Raw genomic sequence first — 18,431 nt, 5'->3', positions numbered from 1 at the left:
GCATGTTTTTAAGTTGATTTCCCATGAACCCATGCATAACCTATGTTTTCTAAGCTATGTTGTCATAATGTGGTATTGAATTATGAAAGATGAATTTATGAAAATATGCATGTCTTCTCTTTATGAAATAGCTTTAAATGAATTTGATGATGCTTTGACTTTGAAGACATAATAAAGCTTATAAATTATTGAAAACAAAGCATGTTCGTGAAAGTATGTTTATGACTCAAGAAAGCTTATAGATGAGATTGTATATATGCTCTATGAAGCTTGGCCACATGACATGAATGACATCTAGATTTTCCCTCAATGCTTTTCGAGCTATTTTCCTTAATTAGGTCTTGATTAGTATGGTATCGGGATATGCCATCAATGATTAGAGACCAAGATTTCAAGACTATTTGTATTAGTATTAGGGGCATCTCTAGCAAGAAATGAATGAATATAGGCCTTAAAAGCTATTATGAAAAGATCATGGATGGTGAAATGTTTTCTCACGCATGGTCTAAGGAGAAATCATATGATAAGGCATGTGGAGACTACCCATGTCTCGTAATGATAAGATAAGTCAAGACTTAATAACTATTATGTGGGATTTATTCTTAACAACGAGAGGATATTGAGATGGAAGCTCCGTCGTGTTGAGGCCGAGTTTCTAGTAGCAATCTCCTTATCCCTTACCTAAGTGCCCCCATACGATGATGGTCTAGATAGAAATTAGCTAGTGGATCACTTTAGATCAACCATGGTCCTACCTTGGCAAGTAGGACAACCCTTTTCGATGTGGGAGACACTGGGGGATCATGTTATAGCTCACATGATCTTTATGTCGGTTAAGGCTAAGTCCCACAATAATGAACGAAGGTTACTTCAAGAAGTATCTCACATGTGTTCAAAGATTATTTTACTTGCATTAACCATGTTTTACAACTCATGTTTTCTAACTCCCTTTATCTTATGTTTTAACTTAGTGTTTGCATATCATGAAAATGTCATTTTTAGCTTGATTTCATACTTTTATGCATGGCTATCATACTTAGTGTATTTTTGTACTAACGCATACTCTTGCCTACATTTCTTATCATAAAATGTAGGGTCTGACGATTCTGATTCGCACCTCAGTGGCTATGATCTTTTAGTAGTTGAAGAATTAAGATTGGTGAGGCCCTATGTTTCGAGGACCAAGCCTTTATTTCATTATGTCTTTTAAATTTAGTTTTAAACTTGATGTACTAGTTACGTCTCGAGTTCTCTTTTGTACTAGATGACTTGTGACATTGTTAAACTTTCGCTTCGTTTTATAAAACTCTATGTTTACAATGTTCTTTTAAATCTCTTGATTTATATTATCTTGACTATGTGTGCTAAGTGGTTTGTCTGGGGTTTATCGGGGTCGTGTGTGCCATGTCACGTCTAGGGTATACCCTTGGATCGTGACTAACTTGGTAATTAGAGCACAAGTTTTAGAAAGGTCCTAGGATATCTCATAAGTGTGAAGCGCGCCACATTTATAAATGAGAGACTATTAGATGTTTAGGAAGTTCCACTTCTTTCGTTACTCTAAAGTCGTGCAATAGAGTGTAACTCTAGGTGTCTTCCTCTCCTAACCCCTATTTATGATTTTTCAGAATATGCCTCCATGAAGGAATCCTGTGAGAAGGAATAGGAATGTTCGTGAAAATGTGAGACAAGAGGTTCCCCAAGTGCCGATCAACCCTTTGGCCGAGCAAGTGACTAATGATGAGTTTTCACTACACCATTTTAGGGTTCCCCAAGTGCCGATCAACCCTTTGGCCGAGCAAGTGACTAATGATGAGTTTTCACTACACCATTTTAGGCCTACGACCACCCCAGTAAAGTGTAGCCTAAACTAGCAAAAAGTGTGGCCTTTGATAAAAGGCTACACTTTTGGACTTTAAGCAACACTTTTCTAGGTGTGCCCGAAAGTAGCGTTACCTTAGAGTTTAGGCAACACTTGAAGTGTAGCCTTATCATCTACACTTAAAAGCGTAGCCTAAAAGGCAAAATGGCAGTGCTTTTATGTACCTCAAATAGCAACATTTCTATCTCATACAACTACACTTTTAAGCGTGGCCTTAGCTTCCTTATTGCCCACGATTTGTAAGTGTTGCCTTTTCTATCTAATGTATGACAACACTTTGAAGTGTAGTACATGCCCATGTGCATACCACAATTTACAGTCCTATGGCTACACTTTTAAGTGTGGTCATATCATTTTGGCTATAAAATATTTATATGCCACAATTTCTAATTAAAAAACACAAATATTGTTTTGCAATAAATAATCTCAAGCATTAAATTGGCTCATAAGTAATTCAAATATATATATTTGCAATAAACTTCAAAAGATAGTACGTCTTGTGTACTTACACATATTTATAAAGCAATATTCTAAATGTGTACACAATTGTTCAAAAAGTACTCTTACAATAGTTCAATTTTATATTCTAGCAAAGAATATATTTCACAAAAATCAAACATAATGTATTCAAACTTTTACAATAGTTCAAAAAACTCTTCATCATCCACTTCAATTGAGATCAAATTGACTTGTAGCGACCCTTCAAATTGGATCACCTCCATTTCCCTACACATTTAGAATTTACGACAAATCAGATTGCAACAATCATAGAAGAGGCAAAGAGTTCCAAATTCCACATTGCACAAAAGTTCCAGAATGCAGACTGCAAATCTTTTGAGTTCAAAATTGCAGATTTCAATTCTAGATTGCAGATTTCAATTCCAGTTTCTAGATTTCAATTCCAGTTTGAAGATTTATTGAGCTCCAGGTTGCAGATTACAGTTCCAAGTTGCAGATTACAGTTCCAGTTTGTAGATTTATTGAGTTCTAGATTGCATATTACAGTTTAGATATACGGGAAAGTCGCCAAAAATAGAAAAGCATGTGAAATACAGAAGCTGAAGTTATTCACATGCATCAAGTTTTCAATGAGTTTATAAGAAGCTTGAGACCCCATCTGTTATTGGAATTTCAAGTGTAGCTAGCTAGTTATCTACAAGTAGTGATCATCTTATCAATATTCTTCGAATATGCTAAATTTTGGAAGTAGCTCCAAGCCTTCCACTATAACAGCTTGCCTGAATAAAACAATGGCAACAAGCTTATAACAACATCCTAGTGTGAACAAAATAGACTACTAGATCAAGAAAGCGCCAAACAAAATTTTCGTGTAGTTGATCCATCTTTACAGCTCCCAAAAGCTCACGTGCAAAGCAGCTGACAGCATATACATGCTATCAAGTAGAAATTCTTGTTCTGTCCTTTAATTATTTACCTTAGAATTCTATGAGTTATTTATCTTGTTCTCTTCATAAGAATGTTGTTTTATCAACATATTGACATAATTAAAACAGAGAAAAGTACCAGAAAGGTTCCAGATTTCATATTTCAGTTCCAAATTCCAGATTTCTAGTGTGCAACTTTAACAGAAAAGTGTTCAACTTTAACAAAAAACTGTCTATCAAACTGCACCTCCGGATCTTATCCCGACCATTCTTGTGACTCAAATTCACTAGCAGCCCATGGTTTCTAATCAAGTATTAAAATTAAGATTTTCCAAAGCTAAGATTGTAAGTAACGCTACCAAAAGCTAAAATTTTATTTCAATAAAAGAAATTATATGAAAATAATTACTATATAATTTTTTTTAGAAAAAAAACTGGTGCATACAACATGAAAACAAAACAGATGATACATATGCTGATGTAATACACATATCCATAAACACAGGTAGACGTTGGGAAGGAAAGAGTTATAATTAGTCTAGATACAAAATTAAAATTAATATTTTTTCTATAAAAAAATGTCATCCCCTATTAGAAACCTCTCTAGTGATTGTGACCAAGAATTGAAATTTTTTTGACATCTCCTCACACTCTCGCTTGCAATAGAAGAAGACGGAGGACGAGGACGAGGACGAGGAGAAGGAGAAGGCATACCTGAAACAAGACAGTGGAGTCACACTCTCCGCAATATAAAAATTACATGTCTGAAGAAAACTCACCACTAATCCTCTGTTTCTATACAAAGTGTTAAGAAGGCAAGCATAATATAATTTTAAGTGCTCATGATGTTTAGTCTAGCTCAAAAACTTGATCAACTCATAGATTTATTAGTTTAAAAGGCCCGTAGAAAATTTTAAATTTTCTAAAAAAATCAAATCAATCAAGAAAAGGGATTCAAAACTCCTCAAGAAATTAGTTTAGTTATAACTAGTAAAACATGCCAAATAGATGTACCAATAGACAAGTACTACAACTAAATTCAAAGCACATATTTCATGAACTTTAATTACAATACTCATCCAAATATAACAATAGTTCAATACCAACCGAGAACAAAGAACAAAAGTTAGAAAAGTACATGAATATAAGCTCCAAAAAAGGTACAGAAAGAAAACATGTGATATAGCAATTATATTTTTTTCGTAAATTTCATACGACTCAAATCAAAGAAAAACATATGAACATTGAAACAATGTCTGAACACATACGGTCTGATGATTGGCACTACCAAAATAACATCTGGGATAAAATAGAGGGAAAAAACCAAGGACACAGTTAACAAAGGGGAACGTAATAACTAAGTAGAAGATTGGGAACGTGTTTTCCATTACCTTGGAAGTCACAAATGCTTCTTGGTTGTACTAGAAATGATACCCAAAATAAATAATGTAAAACGTTTCATGTCCCCCAAATTTTTAAAATTTTGTGTAATGATGTCCATATGTTGTTGAGCTATGTGCAAAACAATTAAAATAAAATAAGGCATCTGATAGGTGTAGGTAAAGTTTCTGAGATTGGAATGTCAACGATTTTGTAATATCCATATGTCCTTTTAACACATCTAAAATGTACATAAGAGTAATGAATATTCGAGCAAAAGCATTGTTCAAGAAGGATTCCTAGTATAGGCAAACCACATGAATTAACACTGTTCATGTTCATTTGAAATTGTAAGAGGCAGACAAATAAGTACCACTTATGATCCGCAAACGTTCATGTGGGTCATCGTCTCCATAAAATCATATTCTTGCATTGCTTGGATGGTAAAATTTTCTGTGAAACTCCTGCAAATATATAGAACAGACAACACCAGTCACACTAAGAGGCTAAGGAATCAACTCTTAGTGGCAGACATACATGTTAGTTAATTAGTCACGACTACTCTCCCTTTTGCGAGCATTACCAAGTAATATGTGTAGCTTGAAATAAATTAAGAAATATTGATGCATCAGTAACCTGTAACCTATACAGTAGATATGCATAGTTTCAAATTGGAGATGTCTCGTTGTGCATCTTCTTTTATTTTTGATTCTTCAATGCAACTATATATATGGCTCAGTTACAAAACAATATATTTTTCCAAAATGTAACAACATCGAATATAAGGACTTAACTCATCAAATAATTTAACTTAACATTTATAGATGAACACAAAAGATACACCAAAATAAATAATATCAACTTTGGTGAAAGTCACCATCAGAACCTTCCAGGAAAACCCTTGGTTGTCGAAATCTAATGGAAGGTTAATGTCTTAAAAATGATCAGAAGGAATGGACACGAGTGAAGAGGTGATGTGCCATCAAATCAGCTACCAGAAAGAGAAAGAGAAAGAGAGGTAAGACTTTGGCCAACAAGTAGCCTAAGACCGTTTAGTTGACAAAATAATAGCAAGAATACATTCTGCCTAAGATAAAATTTTGTCATATGCTGGTAGGTTGCAAATTAAAAGAGGCTTATCTAATCTGGAACTCTGTCAAGCTCCCTTAACATAGATTTATTACTTGGTTGGCATGTCAATGACAACTACTCACTTGTGAGAGATTGCAGAAAATGAATATTTCAATGGAGGATCGAAAGTGTTATGTATGTGATGAGAGTGTGCTGGAAACACAACATCACTTGTTTACTGAATGCAGTTGGAGTACAAGTGTGAAAACTTCATTGTTTACATGGTTAGGGGTTCAATTAGTTGTCATAGGTGTTTCTAAAACAATTAAATGGATCAAAAGGAGAAGGTGGATGATGACAGTTAACTAGATAAGATATGATTTATCTGCCACCACAAGTTAGTAGCTTAAGTTTTCTGTTCGCAGTTGAAAATAAAGATACACTTATAAGTTATAATACATCAATGGAGCATCTGTATACATAAAGCAAGTAATACCACCACAAAAAACTCTGGCCCACAACTTTCACTAACATCCAAATTCAACTAAACACCATCACAACAAGCATGACAAGAAACATTGGGAAATACTACGAAACGACAATGGGAAGAATCCAAGAATTGACATAATCATGTTATGAAGAAAGATTAGCATTGTATGATTGTAATAACAAAACCTTGTGAATGCTTTGAAGTTCTTTTTAATGAGTAATGTAAATATTTTGAAGTTCGCAATCCTTGAACAACAAGCAAAACTAATGGGAAAGAGACTACCAACCTTAAATTCCTCAAAAGAAAGGCTTGAAATTACTCGTGGGTTACCACCATTGTCAACACCATAGGTATTATCAGGAAAAAACGGATGTAGAAGACATAAGTCACTACCGAAATAAACCATAGTCTCGTAAAATATAGCACTACTTCTATTTTGTGGAAGAAACCCATGAATTGAGCTATTTAATAAAGAAACCTCTGAAATGTATTGACAACATCAATTACAAATTCGAGGAGCACCACTAGTACCCGCAGGAGGATCCTGTTGTAACCTCTTGAAATCCCTCATCAGTCTCTTCCTTGAAAGATTGACATTTTAACTGCCTGCACATTACCAAGACAGAATCAACACAACCAAACATTTAATAGGAAGCATAACTTTCTTCGCTTGTAATAATAAAGAGGAGCTTCACTGAAAGTAAAACATCAAGCAAAAGAAAGACATTAATGAGTATTCCCTTCATGTTTAATCAAATTGATCATAAATTAGTAAGCTCAAAATCCAGCATACTACACTATGAAAACTGAATCGGACTAATTATTGAGATATTCACTAAGAATGTAAAAGGTAAAAATCCTTCCAAACACTAATTCATCCTTATTTTGCGATGAAGCTTGTCACGATGAATACGAACATAAGAAAGTGAAATTCAAACGCTTTTTTTTTGAATTCGTAAGATCCAATTAGAATTTCAAAACTGCATACACAATAAAAAACAGAAACGATGTTCTGTCGCGAAGAAATTCAATTTAATTCACAGAATTACCTAATTCAATTGAAATACTTCCAGCATGGTTAGAATTTTCTTCTTGTTAAAACCAGACAGATCATTGAGAAGCTAAAGAGGACAAGAGAAATAATGCGTAGAAACAATCACTCCACAACCTAGAAAGTATAGCTCTTTACACAAATCAACCCTAAGCAGTCCATTTATACGTATTTAGTGATTAATGCTTAGGGTAATACAACTACGAGCAAAAATCAACCAAAATCGTATCAACAACACAAGAATATCAAAACCCTAAAGCTAAAATTTAGACTATAAAAGATAGAATTTCTAACCAGATAAACCCTATTCCAACAAAATCCTTTCAACAAGAAATAATGAAATCTTGTTCTTCAGCAAGTAGCTCTTCAACTCTCGTGAGATCTGTGAGAAATTTTGACGAAAATCGTGTTCTTCATACTTGGCTTGGAGAGAAAATCGCATTCATCAAATTGACAGAAATATTTTCTGATTTGGGGGAAAAGGAAGCCTTAATGTATTATGAGTTACCTGATAATCGTGTTCTTCAGTGTGTTCTTTGGCGTGTTATTCAGAAAAGCCTTGCAGCGTGTTCTCAATTTGGGGAAAAGAAATTTTGATGTTTTATTAATTTTTTTTTTGCCCAATAATAAAGAGAGGGAGAGTTAAAAATGTTGGAGGGAATATAATATTTTAGTGAAAATTTTAGGCCACACTTATAATGTGTTGTTTTTTCAATTATAAAAATAGCACACTTTAAAAGTGTGGCCATATATGTAAATAGGTGTTGTCAATTATATCATATTGTAACAACATTTATAAAGTGTAGCTTATACCTTTAAAGAGTACATTTTTAAGTGTTGTCAATATTATTGTAGCTAAAAGTTAAAAACTTTGGCTACGCTTTAAAAGTGTTCCCAAAACTACTTTGGGCTACACTTTAAAAACGTAGTCTAGAATTAGTGTGGCTGTAGACCTAAAATGGTGTAGTGTTTGAGCCGCATTTCATGCATTGGCCCGAGCTATGATGGATCAAGCAAATAGAGAGGTTGTGGCTCCCGTGAACCCAAAGGTGGGTACGGCGGCAACAAGGGTGAGACACTTTATTAGAATGAATCCTCCAAAATTTCATGGGTATAACTTTGTGGAAGATCCTTAAGAGTTCATTAATGAGGTGTATAATGTGTTAATGATAATGGAAGTGATGTCGGTAGAAAAGGCGGAATTGGCCGCTTATCAACTTAAGGGTGTTGCTCAAGTTTGGTTAAACCAATGGAAAGAAGAAAGGGTGGTCGATGAGGGTCCTCTTGATTGGCAGAAATTTGAGGTTGTTTTTCATGATAGGTTCTTCCTCCTTGAGATGAGTGATTTCATATATCAGGACACTTCATCCAATACTAAGTGCCAATGATCATAAAGTAGTAATATAACCCAACTAAGTGATTTGGGGTCGAGTCCCAAGGGAGTGGTTCATAATTGAGAATCAATAGGCAAGTAAGAATATGCTCAAGTCAATCATAGCTAAAAACATTTACGAATAAAAACATGGTTCAAATTAAGGGTGACACAAGTGTCAAATATTAGAGGGATTTGGTTTCAATTATCAACTAAAACAGCAAATAACACGAAAATATCAAGTATAGAGACAGGTTTTTGGGATGTGATTGGATTATGGGCTAAGGTAGGCAATCGGGTAATTGCAATTAATAGTGAATAGTTGTAAATCAGTATATAAGCTAGACTTTAATGGGGGTAAACTTTCTCTCAAAAAATTTATCCCGAATCAAATTGGTTTCTCTCGAACACCAATAAGAAGCAATTAAGAACAACATTCGCTTTAGTCCATTCACTCTCTCGAACTGAATGTGTGGAAAAGGGTTTAGGGTTCACTCTCTTGAGTTGAACCCATGAAAACCCAATACCCACAGACCATCGTTTCAGCAATTCTGGTTTTAAAACCTCTCTCTCGAACAAGCCAAAAATATGAAGTTAGGATTGTATTTGCAACTGCAACCCATTAATTTCAACCATAATTACTGAACGAAATCACTTTTAAACAGCATTTAAACAATCAATTAACAATACACAGCAGCTAAATCAACCCATAATCACATAATCACACTCTAAGAATTAGGGTTTTAGCTAGACATAGTAGAAAGGTGAAAATCGTTACCAAGTTGTGTTTCCATCAACTGGGTAGAATTGATATAGTTTTTACAAAGGTCTAATATGAAGAATCTTCAACACCCACTTCAAATTTCTTAGAAATTGAAATCTTCAAATCTTCAAAGCTAAGGAGAAAATGTCTCTGAAACTCAGTTCTAAGCTCTCTAACTTGAAAACTTAATAATCTCAATAATAAAAATGAACTGCATCCTAAACAAAGAATTTAAAAACGTATTTATAGTCGCCCAAAAATGTGCTGCGAATGACCATTCGGCGCAATAAGTCGGGATCGCCGATCCACTCGGCGATCCACCCTTTGGTCCATTCCATCGTCTTTTTGCTTTGGCCTTCAGCTTCTTCAAGTTCTAAAACTTTGGGCGATATGACACTGCATCGCGGAATCGTTCGGCGACTCACCGACTGTTCATTTCTATCACCAACTTGAATTTCTCCTTCAGGGCTTGGCACACTACAACATTAGGTGAGACCATGGCCATTCGGCGACTCACCCAATGGGTTAGGCGATCCTCAGGCTTTCTTTTCTTCGTTCTTTCAGTTGCTTTGTTCCTTTTTGCTCAATAGTGTCCATGTTGTGTTCCTCAATCCAAATACCTGAAATTCAAGGATTGACATCAGTTATTGGCACAACATATGCGTTTGAGGACACTAAATCTATTAAAAATAAAGCCCTAAATGAGTCCAAAATCGTGCACTCATCAACACCCCCAACTTAAACTTTTGCTTGTCCTCGAGTAAAACTCAAGTTCAGCAGTTCAAAAAGGATGTCTCAAATAGTGCTACGCAAGACTCAATCATGAATGCACACAAAAAGACTCAACTTACTCATGCAAGGATCAAATTGTGCACTCAAAGATTCAAGTTGTGACTTACCATTATCAAAGAATCTCAAGCTCACAATACTTGCTTCAAATACAAGTTCAAGCTCAACAAAGGTACTCAAATGCCCTCACACAAAGAATGATTCCATATTCACACACAACGCTTCACAATTTAAAGCTCTAGAATCAAATGCAACGCTTACACTCACAAAGATGAACACAATGCATGATTTCACTCATAGGTTTGCCCGTATTTTCCAATCAACACTTGCTTCAGCTCACTCAAGATCAAAAATGTCTTTTAAAGGCTTGTAATGGGGCTGAGTGTAAAGGTATGGTTTTTCAAGCTCAAAAGTCACCCATTCTTCACCTTCCATGGATTGCTTGGACACCCCATTTTCTTTACACCTTCACAACTTTATTTCACAACTTTTTCATTTTTTTATTTCATTCTTGTTTTCTTTTTTTTTATATGGAGGGGTTCCATTTTTCTCAAACCTATGGGTCAAAGGGGACTTTCTTGCACTTCTTGATTTACCTTCTCTTTTCACCACACCCCCAATTTAGGCTTTTGGCCTAAGTTGGCTATTCACACAAACCACAAATCATGAGGATTATGGGTAATGGGTCAAGAAAGGTCACATTTTTATCAAGTTTCTTCCAAGAAAAGGCTAAGGCTCAAATGGGTGTTCAAACGGGGTTCACACACTCACAAGGTAGGCCACAAAAGAGGTATAATGTCAAATTGGTTCACACTCTTCAAAGTTGCCTAAGATCATATCAAGAGATTGCATCACTTAGTCAACCGGACCAACAGGGCAAATTCTAGGTGTCATCACACATGGTTCACGGTAAGATAATCACACAAAACATAGACACCAATGTCAAACAAGACTCCACACTTTCGCTAGTGTCCAATGTTCATTACAAGAGACTCAATTTGATACTTGGCTAGTCACAACGAGATGCAAAGAGTTTACATATTGTCTATGCAACTTCATTTAGCCACATCGTAGCCGCACATGCATTTTTATTCGATTATGAGTACTATTCAAGTCATCGGTATTGATCAAGACTGATACTCAAATTTGCAAGAGAACAACCACATTCAAACACAAACAAGGGGTGGTACATTTTTTTTGGAAGGGTCCAAAAATCATTTACAATTAAAAACAAGGAGCCACAAGCTTAATCATCCACAAAAATAGTGTAACACACAATTATAGCTTAAAACCGAAATATATACACAAAACAAGAGAGTGAATAAAGGTCACAAAAGGTGGGTCTCACCCTACCACAAATAAAATCATTTGTCCTCTAATGCAAACAAAATAATCTAAAAGTCAAACTAAAGTAAGACAAAGAAGGAGGTAAAGAAGGGGTCCTATCTAGACAGTCGCTCCATCTGTCTAGGCATCAGTGCCCGGTGCATCAATCTGAACTTGGGCATCAATGTCCGAAATCACCTCAGAAGGACCAACAGTTGCACTAGGATCAGCCAAGGGTGTATCCACCAAAGAAGCTTGCAAAGCTGCATCTACCATGGCCTCCTCGATCTCAGTAAGTCCCTCATACGAAGCTTCCTCACCCACCTCAAGCATCTCCTCATCAGTCTCCACCTCAGACTCCGGATCAGCTGTCTCCTCCACTCTAACCACATCTCTGGTGGTAGCCAGAGGCATATCTGTCACATCTAGGATCTTTACTGTCACAAAAATCATGGACATGTCGGTGGACTTCAGTTGATCCACATCACTTATCAACACAACAATAGCGGCCTTTAAAGTCGTCACTTTCTCAGTAGCCCCTTGGCCACGCTCACACACCCATATCCTAGCCGCAAGAGCATCAATGGTAGCACTCAATGGTGTCACAGCATCAGTCAGGGCACTCTGAATCACGCTCAGAATTGAGGCCTCGAGTCTGGCAGCTTGACGATCGGCAGAATGGGCAAGCTACCCCATCCAGAGTAATGAAGCCTGGGTGAGCGGGGTCCGGGAAACAGTAGAAGTAGCAGATCTAGGAGGCAGTGCAGCAACAGAAGAACCTGGAGTGTTAGAAGGAGCAGCAGTAGAGGTACCTGAAGTCTCAGGGACCGGAGTAGGCAAAGATGCCTCTACAGGTAGTGAGTCTGTGTCCACATTCGGGGAAGAGTCCACCGGGGCTGCCTTCTTCTTCTCAGCTTTATCCTTTAAATATTCTGCCTCAATCCTCCGGATATCAGTAGAGAATGTGGGAATCACTTTCACATCCTTCTTCGCATCTCTAGGAACTCGAGCCTGTCTACACAACTCGGTGATCAATACCGGAAAGGGAAGTGAGGTATGGAGCTGCTTGGCCCGCATGAGCATTTTCTTTGCCATGATCATCCCCAAGCTTAGACTTGACCCCTTAATGAGCTAGCCTAAACAGGCTGCTTTGGTGTGCAGAAGAATAGACTCATTTTGGGAGGGCATGATCGTGCTGCTGATGAAGCTAAACCAATACCTCATTGCCACATTGAGGTCTTTCTTTTCAATAGATTCTCCAAACTCAAGCCACTTGGGAGTGCCATCTGATATCAACGGAGCCAGCTACTTCTTCATGTTCTCCAGAGTCGTCGTCCTAATCTTGTGGAGACATACATTCTCAAGCCTCGTAGTCAATTCTAATATTGAGTTTATGGCAGTAAAATCACACTATACTTTTTTACCCCTGAGGACCATGTAGTCAATCAGCTTGAATTTAGATGTCGGCTTCTTCTCTTATGGTATCAATGTATTGTAGAATTGTAGAACTCTCAGACCCAGCTTGGTATATACGAGCCATGGGGCTTTGTGAAGAGCTGGAACTTATAAGACTTCAAACAGCTCATAATCTCTGGGTACCTATCAATGACCCCATCCGTGGACAGATGTTTCTCCTCAAAAATCGTCCTCATCCCCTCAGTCTTTAATTTGTTCATCGACTCGGGAGGAGGACCCTGTACAAGAGGTGCTAGGACTAGAGCCTGCTCTGGAACTGGAGGAGAAGAAGAGGTGGGCTAAGGAGTTCTGATCCTAGACGGATCATTCATTCTTTTTGAATGCATTTATGCCATCTGTGCTACTACCAACTTATCATCATCGAAAGCTACAGTCGGAGGCTCCTGATGCTCATCCTCACTCTCAGAAGTGGTGAAGTAAGTGTCATAGATCCCGTCGCTATCGAAACTGGCCTCCGGTGACACTGGTGCTTTTCCTTTGCCTTTTCCCTTCCCACCAGATGTGGGAAGTTTGGTGGCTTTGGCCATGGATGCAGTTGCATCCTCTTTTAGTGTTATCCCCTTAGCCTTCTTACGGGGTGACATGTTTCTACATGTAACCTCTTGTCTAGCCATGTCTGCAAAAAATCATGAAAAAGTTAGAAACATTTCAATCAAAGGTATAGCAAAATAGTTGCAAATAGACTCGTCGAACAGGTCGGCGATTCGCCGAATCGCTTTGGCGAGCTAGATCGGGCTCGCCTAAAGGATTGGCTCAAAATTCTCAGAAAATTTTGACAAGTCGGCGATGGGGAGGCCTTCGGCGAATCGCCGACATCATTCAGTGAGCAAGGATTAACCCGTCGAAAGTTACAATGCAATTTAACCTATAATGGTGCAGACAAAGGGCGATTAAGAAGACTTTCGGCGAGTCACCGAATGTCATCGGCGACCTCAAGCTTCTCGCTGAAAGTTACAGAGTTAAACTTCAAGTATAGCATGAAATTAAAGGCTAGATGGGGAACTTCGGTGAACCGCCGAGTGGTTCGGCGAGCTTGACCCAGCTCGCCAAACGACCCAACGTGCCTACTTTTAATCTAACTTCACCAATTCAACCTCGTAACCCTCAAAAATCAAATCAAAACATGCCACTATCAAATTAAAGCAAGACCCATAACACCCATTACCTTGGGATATTCAGACTTCTCCCGGTTTTGCCAAATTTGGCCATTTTACAACTTTTGCCCTTAAGAATGACGTCACCCGCTCTATCATTAGGTAAATTACGTCATTTGGCACAACTAAGGGTTACTTAGACATCACCCGACTAGACCCAACAACATGCAAGCACAACCCCACAAAATTTAATCAATTTTAAGGCACCAAATTACGGGAATTCAACATTCTAAACACTACTGGCAAGATAATCGAATTAAAACAGGCATTCAAATATACTAATCCTATCAGAGAGGCCCAACACACTTCAGCAAGATAAAATTATTTGCATAAGAGTACAAATTCAATAAAGATAAACTTGGGGTTTGCAAAACCAACATTTAATGCCGATTAAAAAAAGACTGAAATGCTAGGCGGCAAAGAAATCCTAATCCGAGCACAAATCAATGACTAAAATACTCTAAAAATGTAAAAATATAGAAACTAATGTGTGGGTGTGAGTTTGGGAAGTTCAAAAGTGAGGGAAAGTGAATGAGTTGGAAGTTTAAACCTTTGGCCTTTAAGAAACCGTCCAGTTCTTGCCCATTCGGCGACATTAGTCGTGCTTGCAGACCCACTCGGTGACACGCCGAGTGGTCACTTACCTCGCCAAGTTTTACAGGACCCTCAGTTGATGAGTGGGTCAAAACGGCGATTTAGATCGCGATCGTCAACCTGGTCGGTGACTCACCGATAATTTACTGGGCTCACCGAGTTTTACAGACTCCAATATAAAATTATCTTGAATCCAACAGCGGTCTGGGTTGGGGTCGCCGACCTCTTCGGCGATGTGCCAACTAGACCTTTAGCTCGCCAACCTGGACTTTTCAACCAATTTCCACACTTTGACCTGCACATTCACCACACCATTATTCCAAACTTAAAAAGAAAGACAATAAAACTTGGATTGCCTCCTAAATAGCACCTTAGTTAACGTCGTGGCACGATGCAAATCCACATTTAAACCTCATTCTTGGGGTTAGCCATAGTATCACTAGGCAAACCCCCTTGATGTCTCGGGTTCAAATAAGACAAGATATGACCCATTTGGGTCTCCAACTGTTTGATCGACACTAAATGGGAGGTGATGGTCTGGCTAAGGGTCGACACGTATTCTATCATCTCTTTCAAGATCTTATCTAACCCCTCAACTTTGTTGAGGATACGAGAAATCATATCCTCAGACCGGCCACCTTCTGAATCCTTTGGCTTTTGGCGCTCATGGGGAGGCACATACCTATCCTTCTCCCCATCCTTCAAATTTGGATTACGGTCCCTCCATTCTTTATCGCGATCCTTCCAACCTTCATCCTTATTCCAACCTTGGCTACCACCTTGCCTCGGGTAGTTTGAACGATAACCACCAATAGTTGGCTAGGAAATTCATCTCTTCATTATACAAGGCCTCAAACTTGGACTCATCCGGATTAGCACACTAGACACCCACGACATTGACACATCGAGCACCAGCTCCCATGACATTTTTAGACAAAATGTCAAGTTGTGTCATGATCTTGGTCATGTTTTGGTCTCTCTTTTGGTCTTTCTCCATCTGCTCTTTGGTTAGTTTAAACGTGAGAGAGGAGACCTGGTCTTCACGGGTACACCACACCCTGTTAATGGTAGTCATGATATCCAAGAGCTGAGTCGCTATCACATAAGGTTGCTAAATCAAACCTTCTGGAGAAAGTTGGTCAGCAACACCCTTATTTACCGAGTCAAGACTCCGAAAAAATACTGCAGCAACACGTTATCAGGCAAGCCATGGGTTGGGCATTGAAGCACCAACTTCTTAAATCGCAGCCAAGTTTCATGAATTGGCTTGCCTTCTAGACGCTTGAAGCTCTGAATGTTGTCCCGAAGAGTCAGCATCTTCGAGCGAAGGAAAAATCGCACTTTAAATGCAGCAACCAACTACTCCAACGAAGTGATTGATTCACGTGGCAATTCAGCCAGCCACTTGCACGCCTCTCCCATTGAAGAGAACAGGAACAAGCTCAACCGGACCGACTCTTGGGAAATGTTCTTGAAGGAGAACGGTCTGCATACATCCACGAAATTTCTAATATGCTCATGGGGATACTCATGAGCCAAACCACTTAAAAGCCCTTTTAATTGCAAGAGTTGCAACATAGTACTCGTGATGTGGGACACCACATTCCTTTCGGCCGAAGCATAGCGAATGGCACCAATACCACCCATGAGATGAGGGTCATTAGCATTAGGCTCGTTGACATAGTTGAGGTTTTCGATGTTATCTTGATGGCCTACTTGGCTACCATTGTTGTCGTTCACACTCATACTTCTTGTTTCAACATATAAACAAGCAAAACAAAACTAAAATTAACTAAGTATCACTACAACTAACAAGAAAAAAATTCAACTTAACTAAGAATTCTCAAATAACACCACTCCCCGGCAGCGGCGCCATTTTGGTTTCACGTATCAGGATACTTCATCCAATACTAAGTGCCAACGATCATAAAGTAATAATATAACCCAACTAAGTGAGTTGGGGTCGAGTCCCAAGGGAGTGGTTCGTAATTGAGAACCTATAGGCAAGTAAGAATATGCTCAAGTCAATCATAGCTAAAATCATTTACGAATAAAAACATGGTTCAAATTAGGGGTGACAGAAGTGTCAAATATTAAGGGGATTTGGTTTCAATCATCAACTAAAACAGCAAATAACACGAAAATAACAAGTATAGAGACGGGTTATTGGGATGTGATTGGATTATGGGCTAAGGTAGACAATCGGGTAATTGCAATAAATCGTGAATAGCTGTAAATCAGTGAATAAGCTAGACTTTAATGGGGTAAACTTTCTCTCAAACAATTTACCCTGAATCAAGTTGGTTTCTCTCGAACACCAATAACCAGCAATTAAGAATAGCCTTCGCTTTAGTCTATTCACTTTTTTGAGTTGAATGTGTGGAAAAGGGATTAGGGTTCTGTCACGACCCGAGAGCACCCCCAAGTCGTAACATGCGTATTCGACCTCTCAGAAGTCTTATACAAGCCCGTAGCATTCATCACATTAGATATGTAAAATAGTGCAGAATTAAAAACTCTTTAAAACAAAATCCATAAGACTCAAAGGTCACTTTTAAAAACATCTTCCAAAAGTACACAAGCGGAATACTAAGTCTCTTAGCCATCTTAGACATAAACCTGAAAACATACTAGGGACACGGCCCTTTACAATCAAAAGAAGTCTATCAAGTCTATTACAAGAACCTTATCATAAAACTAGAATAGAAAAGTCTTGTCCTCGACATATGAGGACATACCACAAGATCTTGGAAGAACTTCAAATCCCAAGCTTACTATAGAACCCGCTCACTTGCCGGAACCTGCCTTGTAGAAAATAGATAAAATATGGAATTAGCACAATTAAGTACTAAGTATGATGACTATGCAAAAACATTCTAAAACGGACATTTATTTGAGATAAATGCTTTCATGCCATTTTTGATAAAACCTTCATAACACAAGTATAAGAGACACATTTCAAGTCATCATCCACATATAAGACAATACCCACATAATAGACATACTCAACTAGTACCAATGTACAACATAAACATAATAGTCAAGTAAGTCCTTTCATCATCTTGAAACCTCTATCTCAAGTCACCCTAAGCCACACTTAAGTAAGACATGAGGTGACCGCCCATACAACCTCTTCATATACACCTAAGTGTTCCCAAGGGTTACCATAGATAAGAAATTTATCATTACAATATAAGATGCTAAGTCAACATTCTTATTACACCATTTTAGGAGACATTCAAGCAATTAGGGGACTTTCACTTAATAGTCATTTAGACTTAGGGAACTCACTTTAGCACCTTCTAGGCCTACTCGTTCCATGTGTAGATAGCATCCCATACTACCACCTACACTTTGTAAAACCTATCCAATAACTAGGGTGCACATCCCACATGATGGGAAATAGTCATTAACCGACATAGGCCATCCTAGCTAGGCATGGAATCCGGAGTCTACCCTACTCCATGGAAGGTGTTCTACTTGCCAAGGGTAGAACTAATAAGCAACCCATGTAGGCACATGGTTTAGGGGATATCCAAAGAAGTTCATTGTACCCTAACCACATACTCGGAGAGGGCTACCTTATTAACCATATCCACTCAGTGCTTAGCCTTAGTTCCCATAGAGTAATTTCATTCACATGTATGTGCTAGAGAGGGCTCCATCACTAAGTCTAGTCGACCCATAGTACTTCTACC

General features: G+C 38.1%; 1 long non-coding RNA gene across 3 annotated transcripts; it reads right to left on the bottom strand.

Annotated features, from left to right (window-relative positions):
* Window positions 1-2,522: 2,522 nt before the first annotated feature.
* Window positions 2,523-7,882, bottom strand: LOC107058642 (uncharacterized). Of its 3 annotated transcripts, none has more exons than XR_001472189.1 (5): window positions 7,768-7,882; window positions 7,554-7,641; window positions 6,495-6,814; window positions 5,021-5,111; window positions 2,523-2,608 (listed from the first exon to the last, which is right to left on the bottom strand). It is a non-coding gene; the product is annotated as an uncharacterized lncRNA (long non-coding RNA). The 3 variants fall into 3 exon arrangements; XR_001472190.1 differs by lacking the exon at window positions 2,523-2,608 and adding an exon at window positions 3,901-3,981; XR_001472188.1 differs by lacking the exon at window positions 2,523-2,608 and having other exon boundaries at window positions 3,907-5,111; window positions 7,768-7,880.
* Between the last annotated feature and the right edge of the window lie 10,549 nt (window positions 7,883-18,431).

The sequence above is a fragment of the Solanum tuberosum genome, unplaced genomic scaffold (genome assembly GCF_000226075.1).
Source record: "Solanum tuberosum cultivar DM 1-3 516 R44 unplaced genomic scaffold, SolTub_3.0 scf00562, whole genome shotgun sequence".
NCBI classification, from domain to species: domain Eukaryota; kingdom Viridiplantae; phylum Streptophyta; class Magnoliopsida; order Solanales; family Solanaceae; genus Solanum; species Solanum tuberosum.
Note: the sequence above shows the minus strand (reverse complement) of the source record. Positions and strands in the feature narration are given on the sequence as shown.